Genomic DNA, 8,707 nt, shown 5'->3' with positions numbered 1-8,707 from the left:
GATTCACCTGGGCACAAATATACATTAATTAATTAATATGTCTGTTGAGAAAATTCACAAGAAATGCTCTCTCTCTATGGCGTTTTTTGTGTGACTTTTTAAAAGTTCACATATAGCAAGAAAGGGCGGCTGTTACTATAATCCAGAAAATTGTATGAAGAAACAAGAAAAACACAAAGATTTAACACGATGTTCAATTTGCTTCCAGTTACAGAGGTTTTTTTCATCCTTTGTGTTTTAAACAGTTATTGACCTGGGAAGGAATATTCTATAGTAGTAACCATGTTTATGATCACAGCAAAGTAGAAGTAAGTATATCAAGCATTACCTATAAATCAACAAAATCAGTGTGCTTTTGTTGAATCAAAGCCACTGGCCAAAAATAACTAAATTTCACCAGATTAAGTTTCACTCAGTCATATTTCAAAACCATATTTGGAATGACTGTGTGGTATGCCAGAAAGAACAAAGGCTTTGAACTTAGATGGGCAAGCTACATTTTTTTAATCTGGTGACCCTAGATAAGTGTTTAACCTAGTTCAATTTTATATGTGCACATAAAATTATATATGTATCATTTAAATAAATTTTGTATTTAAATTTTTATATATAAATCATAGTGACATAGGAGCATTCAATAAGTTGCAATTCCCTTCAACTTTAGCTGTATATCTAAGTTGAGAAAATACTTTGAATAAAGACATTAGGAGTTTCGGTAGTTATATCTTGTACTACAACTACAGCAAGCTTGGTGAAGTCCAGCCTCTATATATTTTGCTACTAAAAACTACAAAAGAGAAAGGTTTTGTTCACTGTAGAATAATGTGGTATAAGATCAATGAAACTTTAAATGTCAACTTGAATTTAGTTGGCCTTAGTTAAAATTTAAAATAAATCAAATATAAAGTAGTTGTATTATAAATATTTCATGGTAGGAGTCTACATGCAACTGGAAGGAGCAAAAAAGAAAGATCAGGATGCTGAGATTGACAAAGTAAATGACTATCATAAATGTGATTGGCATCTGGAACACCAAAGAACAAAATGGACAATTGTCACGGTCCTGTGTGCTTGTGTGTGTGTGTGTGTGTGTGTGTGTGTGTGTGTGTGTGTGTGTGTGTGTGCTTTTTGTATCTTATCAGCCTCTTTCAAACATATATAAAAATAAATAAAACAGACGACTTGGCTCTAGAGATATTTTAGATTCATTTTGTTAAATTAGAGAACGAAAATAAAAACTATTCATTTTGCCACTGGTCTGGTTTAGGGAAAAATTGTTCACTCACATTATAACTCAATCCCATTGCATTTTAAATTATTTGACTTTAATTACACAGGCATTTATTACATTTCTAACCACACTCAGCACCAGAGAAGTGAGTGAAAATAGGAAGCCTTTTAAATCTCTGATATGTTAAGCTGCTGTTTTTTATTCTTTTGATAACATTTTGTCCAGCTGGGTCATGTGTCATAAAATCATAAACTACCAAAAACTGCAATAAAAAAAATCACCTGCATTCTCTGATGGGACATTTACTATTAATTTATATTCATTTAAATTCCACCATGTGTTTGACACCTCAAACGGAATTTTTTTTATATACCACCTCATTACATGAGTGATGTAAGAACAGAACTTGTTTCTTCAACTCGTTCAGTGTTCTAATGAACTCAGAATACAAATTTTGTTCCATTAAAAATAATGGAATCTTACTATCCTACAGCCATTTAGATGCTTTAGAATCGAGCAGTCCTCTTTTTATTCCAGGAGGCGTATACAATAAATCTTATTATGAAAATTACCATATTGAGACTATCTTAGTAATGCACATGCCAATATCTCTACCACCTTCAAACAAACAAATACTGGTGAAAATTATGCTAGTACTGACAATAGCCAGGAAATGTTGTTGAGAAATAAACTATTTTCCTCTTATTTGTTAGAGTAAAACAGCTTCTTTGCTCATTTAACCAGCTAAAAGACGACTCAATTTTGAACATTCAAATATGCTGAGGACTTGGAAAAAGCCTGCAACATTAATAGGTGTCTTATTTCCACATATGTCTATTGTGTACCTGCACACACAAAGAAATCAACACATAATACCGAATTGTGACAAATTTAGTGTGGGGATTAAAGAGACACGGACATCTTCTTAAAGTGTCATAACCAAAAACTGCCAATCGAATTCGAATTCGTCAATCAGCTGAGGAACCATTGTTCTTTGCCTGTGGATGGGAGGCACCAGGTTGAAGAAGTTTTGATCAGAACCTGTTTCAGAGATAAGTCATCTAAACAAGTTCTAGGCCTGCCCTGCTAATGGCAGAGCACTCTTCCTGATGACTTTACTTGGAAGTGCCCGCCCCTCTTCCCCTGAAGACAGAGGGACTGTGTTGGGCATTAAGAAGCTGGAAGTAGGTTCTCTCTAACAGAGCTAGAAGCAGAAGCGGCTAGAGGTGAGATGGCAGCAATGGATGACTCCTACCAGGATCTCTCACCTTTTGCTGCGTGAATTCTCAGGCCAGGTTTCCTGTTCTGCGTCTGCTGCCTACATATACTAGTGCTTTACTTCCAGGTGTAGTCAAGACCGTACAGAATCACATATTTTACAGGTGCAGTTGACCCCCTACTGAGAAAAGTTTTCTGAATTTGTTCTCCCATAACTTTTATTTTTTTGAGTCGGCGTCTCACTCTGTTGCCTAAGCTGGAGTGCAATGGCATGCTCAGGGCCACAGCAGCCTCGACCCGCTGTGCTCAGCGGATCCTTCCACCTCACACTGCCAAGCAGCTAGAACTACAGGCATGTGCCACCACGCCCGGCTAATTTTTTGATTTATTGTAGAGCTGAGGTCTCGCCATGTTGCTCAGGCTGGTCTCGAACTCTTGAGCTCAGGCAATCCTCTTGCCTCCGCCTCCCAAAGTGCTGGGATGACAGGCTTGAGCCCCCGTGCCTGGCTTCTCCCGTAACTTCTAAGTGCTCTGACAGAGAAATCAGCTTTACATGTTGCAGCACAAGTCTGTTAAAGAATCCTGATGCTCTCCTATCAAATATAGTAAGTCCTTGCTTCACATCACATCACTGTTAGGTTCTTGGAAAATGCACCTTTAAGTGAATGATGTCATCGAAACCAGTTTTACCAAAGGTGAATTGAGGTGAATGAGAGTTAAGTTCCCAGGGCATATTTCTGGTCACAAAAACACCACCAAACTTCTAGATATTCAAAACTCTTCAATATTCAACATTGAAATAAGTGTGAGCGACACACACACTTAAGAAATCTTCCTGAAAACAAGTAAGACAGTGATTTACCCAGTCTTTGGTGAGTCAGTGGGTGATGGTGGTCATAGTGGCTGTGTGTGAAACCAAGGAATAAATGTTTGCAAAGCAAAACTTGTCAGGATTGCCTCCTCCCACCGTGTAGTTCCAAACAATCACATGCGTGGCAGGCTTGCCGAGTGCTTTTGTGCCACACCATTTATTGTTATACATTTGTATGATGATCAGAAACGTCATACATTTTTAATGTGATGACAATTTGCATTCATTCATTCATTTTTTTCAATTCGCTTATTCCAGTTCAGGGTGGCGTGGGGCCACAGCCTCTCGGGCAGTTCAGGGCACAAGGCAGGAGCTAACCCTGGCTGGGACGTCATCCCATCACAGGACACATTCACACCCACACCCACACTCAGTCACCCTGGGAACATTTAGACACGCTGATTCATGTAACAGGCACATCTTTGGGATGTGGGAGGAAATCAGAGTTCCCGGAGAAAACCCACGCAGGCATGGGCAGGACTGCAAACTCTCCTCAGTGACCCGGCCGGATATCTTTTTGGGTTTTTTTTTTGCTCATCAACATTATACAGAAACAATGTTGAATGAAACGATGTTATTTGAGGACCTGCTGTATGAAGTAGAAACCAATCTCTATGCACTAAGTATCTTTTAAAATCCTCTGTCATCGACATTTTCTTGATTTTTCACATGGTTTTGGAATCAGGGACACTCAGTGCGATCCCAGATGCTCCAACATTTTAATTCAATTATTTGATCGCTCTGAAACTCAGTTCCTACAATTTTTAAATGGGCAGAGTAAAACCTATACTTTGCTTGTCATTTAGTTGTTTCAAGGATCAAATGAAATATTGTGATTTAACGAAGTAAAGTCTAATGCGTGGGATCTGTAAGACACTAATTAAATGTAAGGGATTTTAGAATTTTTAATTTGAAAGCACGTCTTCAGGGTATTATACTTCGTTGTTGAGAATAAACAAGACTAGCAGATTAGAATGACAATGAATTTTACTATATTTAGCAGTAATTCGTAATGTATCTTAAAACCTGTTATGGGCATTAGTATAAAAGGGAACATGCAAGGTTAGGAATATTGTTTACTGATGATAGTTTAACTAATTGCTTCATACATTCTATTTTTATCTACCTTGGATACAGTCAATGAACACAATTGCTTGCAAAGTACAGTTCAATTAGTTTCAGTGATTTTTCAAATAGAGAATGAAAGTTTTGATTCTGTATTCTACTTAAAACAATGGTGGCTCTACAAGCCTTAAATTTCTATAATGATTGCAGTTTAGATTAAGGAATGATTTGGTTGTCAGAGACAGGAGTTCCTAATCTCATTTTTACAGTTAATTATGGGGTAAGTTTAGAAAATCACATGCAAGAAAGAGCATCCTTCTTCTAAATTCTTGTTAAGCAAAACGATAATAACCTTTACTTATTTTATCTGCAAAAAGGATTTTGGGAGTATCTTGTTAATGTAATTCAGGACTAGAAAACTTCCGAAACTGAGAAAATAGGCACTGGAGAAATAGGCTTGTTTCTGAAGTCATTGGGGGTGATTTTGTCTAGTTTGTTTAACATTTATCAGTGTTTTGTTTTGTTTTTAACCTGCTGGTAGCTGAACATAATATTTTGCCCTCTCCTTAGGGTCGATACATCTTCTAATATATGGCAACATAACATAATGGTTTGACATGGGATTAAATGCTTGCTCAATCACTTCCTGATTTCGTGACCCCACACGAATTATTTAATCTCACTGAACTTTTGGTTTGTCTTTAGAACCAGAAGAGGAAACGACCACTTCATTGTGTTGGTTTGAGATAATGTCATGAAAGCAACTAATATATACAATGAATGCTAGTAGTTTCTGCCTCTGCCTTTTTCCTATCTTGCTCTGTGCAAACCTGGACTCAGACAAGGGTTTGAATTCCAATACTCACATTTATTTGCTAAGGTTGCTAAATTATTCACTCTCTGACTGTGTTCGCTGTCATCTAAACATGGGCCTAGCTCCCAGCATGTGATTCCAACAAGGGAAAGTGCTTTACACACAGTAGGCGTTTCATAAACACTCATCAGGTAGATTTCAGATTAAGGTATTTCTTTCTGCCTTTTCAGCTGAAGACATGATTATCGCATCAGGTTTGTTGATTTCCTTTAAGGCAATACGACAGAGGATCAGTCCCGTTCAGCACGTTTCGCTTGCAGGTACACCATTCGCCAGAGAAAGGAGAATGGGTTAAGGCACAAGGAGAAAAGCCCCAGGTGAGACCTCGGGCTGCCGTTCTGCAGACGGGTGATAGGGCAGGGGTGGGGACGGGACAGAAGTCTGCAAGGCATGTGTCTGCAGTCAGGCTATTTTGAAATCTGCCCCCAGTGTGGCACGTCCTACTTTGTTTTTTCACTAAATCCCTGGATGCTTTCTCAGTTCTCGTACCTTCCTCTCTTAACAACCATTTCACAAACATCAGCAGAACCCAAACAGTAACCACCTATGTGACCTTGCTGCCTGGGTATATATAGTCTGGGAAAAAATGAGACCCACAGGGACTCCTTTATGAGGTTTCTTTTCAGAATAATATGTTATTTTCCCAATCAATCTGCAGAATGCTGGAATAGGAGAGAAAGTTTTCAGATATGTTTCCAAACTCCATACCATGATTCTAATCTAAATTATATGTAGGAAAAAAAAAATCACACCATTGTAAGAAAGAAATCCATGATCCATCCCAAGTAGACGGAGGCCTATTTAAATGACTCCATATTGAAATTGAGCTGAATTAAGACTAGAAACCACTATTCCAAGATGGGGGGGGGAAATAGGTTTGGAAATTCTACTTTTTACAAATATACAACTGAAATTCATGACTATCAAAGACAAAGTGACAATACGGATGAGAGACTAGCTGAACTGAATGACATTGTACTATGTTTTTTCTTCAAAAAGGCCCCGTAAAAATTTTATAAAATCGCACGGACAACTTGGAGTGTCACAAAACCTGCTTTATGTGACAGAGGAGTCACATTCTTTTAGAGGTCCTCCTTGATGTGCTGAGAGAGAGTTTCCTTTAAATCTGTAGCCTCAAAGAAATGTGTCCTGACGGTGTGAGACCAGTAAAGAGTAGATGCCTGGTCTGAGGACCCCAAAACTATCAACATTCGGATATGCATTTTGATGCAGCACACAAACCTCTGAGATGAGATAAGGTAAAGTAGATTATTCTAGCTGCTGAATAGTTTTCACTTCATTGCTAACCCCAAATGTTGGCTTGCGACATTCTCCTAAAAGCTGATATTCTGCTTCAAGTTGCCTGTTTGTTTTGAATCAAAGTTAGCAGTGGTTTGTTGACAGTTCATCTATAACTTTTAAGAAATTGGAGTATTTGTGCAGTGTTTTGGGTTGGGGGGGCAAGGAGAATGTCAGAGGCACAAAACCTAAAATTCAGGCAGGAAAAAGCCACGAAGTCCTCTGAGGGCTACATCTTAAACAACAAACTTCTTAACAGCTTTTAAAAAGTAAAGAATTTCAAATAAATCAATTTTTTTCTTGTACATTTCAGAAAGGCTGAGAAGAAAAATCGTGTTTTATTTAATGATATGGTTAACTTACATCACTAATATCATGTGATCTTAAATTATATTTTATTTAAATATTACACGATATTTTTGGAAACTGTGCTAGTACTTAAATCTCACCAAAATAGTTTGAGGGCTCTACTTTAAATCACATGTAATGATATTTTGGCTCTCTTATGCTAACTAACCCAGCATGCTTCATAGTGTTTGAGAATTTTATAGTTTAAATAAATACATGAGATTAAAAAAATCAACACTAAAGTATTATTTCTTCTGTAGAATACATTATGCTTTAAATTGCATCAAAATATCCACTTTAATAACTCTTTAATCTATAAAAATAAACTTCTAATTATATATGTACTTTAATTAGGCACAGGTAAATAGAAGATAACACTACTCTCAATCCACTCTTTGGATTCTTTCCATTGATAGCTAAGATAGTAAATAGCAACCCTAAGTAGCAAATACCAGTGTCTAATAGATTGGCTCTGTTCCTGGAAAGAGCAGATGAGGAATCACAAAAAGTGGATCTCAGTACAAAGTTCACCTCACGCTTCTCTTTCCAAGTATTTGTTATCAAGAAATGGTGATTTAATAAGCAACATGACATCAGAGGATGCTGAGTCCTATTAGTGTTGTGGCCATCCAAAGATAATCCTAGTACATATGTAGCAAATCACAGTCAGATCCTTGCCATTCTCACTGTCTGTGATGTGGACTGTCTATGAGTATACATAAACCTATTGCTTTTTACTTGTATTTGTAGGATTTGTGTTATGAAATCATGAGTGACCTGAAAATGAATATGAGTTTTGTGCCATCAGTCGGTAGTATTACTCAATCCCAATCTTAGGATTCAGAGGGATATTCGCCCCAAATCACATGGCTAGTCAATGGTAGTGCTGGGATTTGAACACAAGATGTCTGATTCCAGATGCCATGCTCTTGGACACCAAGCTTCTATGCACTAGGAATTACATTAAAAATAGTCTAACCCAAAGGAGATCATACATGGTAAGAGTAAAATTTACTTTAAAAATACTATAGTATGCATTTCCTATTTGTTTAATTTGTTCATAGAACAAAGGCTCAAATATTAAACTGGCTAACTGGCTAAACTAAAACTAGGCAGCTGAAAAACCTACTGAGGTGATGACATTTGAATGGAATTTTGCAGGACAGTTCACTTAGTGTCCACTATTTTATGTGGTGGGGAGTCTAGTCTCCAGTTTAAGGGAAAACACAAGCAAAGGCATAGTGAAGACACACAGAATGTGTCCCCAGGTTTTGTTCTGATGGTACAACCAAGGTAGACACAGAGTTTCGGGAAATGATGCCAGGCAATTAACTAGAAATAGATCGTAAGGGTTTTTGTGCTAAACTAAGGATTGTGAATTTTATTCTGAAAGTTATGGGGAGCCATTGAGGGATTTTTAGCAAGGATAACTTGACCAGATTTGTAATTCAGAGTGACCACTCTGGCACCAGCATAGAGAATCGTCTAGGAGAGACCACTGGAGTGATTTAGTCAAGAAATAATGGGATTCTACCCAGAACAACAGAGGCTAGAATGAAAAAAAGTCAAAGATATGGGATTAGTGATTTAAGGACTCAGCGACTGATTGGATGTTAGAGTTGACTGATGGGGGAAGACTTTGTTTTCTATCTTGGCAATTGCGTGCTTCCGCGAACTCATAAAGGGAATCTAAGAGGAGACATAGGCCTGGAGGTCAGCGACACTTTAGGCTTGGAAGAGGCAGTCGGGTTTTTAGAAGAAAATAAGGAAGGATCCTTCACTTTCTAAGCTTGAGACTGAA

The sequence above is a fragment of the Carlito syrichta genome, unplaced genomic scaffold (assembly GCF_000164805.1).
Source record: "Carlito syrichta isolate Samal-C Ts95f unplaced genomic scaffold, Tarsius_syrichta-2.0.1 Scaffold307967, whole genome shotgun sequence".
Classification (NCBI taxonomy): Eukaryota; Metazoa; Chordata; class Mammalia; order Primates; family Tarsiidae; genus Carlito; species Carlito syrichta.
This window is presented reverse-complemented; position numbering follows the sequence as displayed.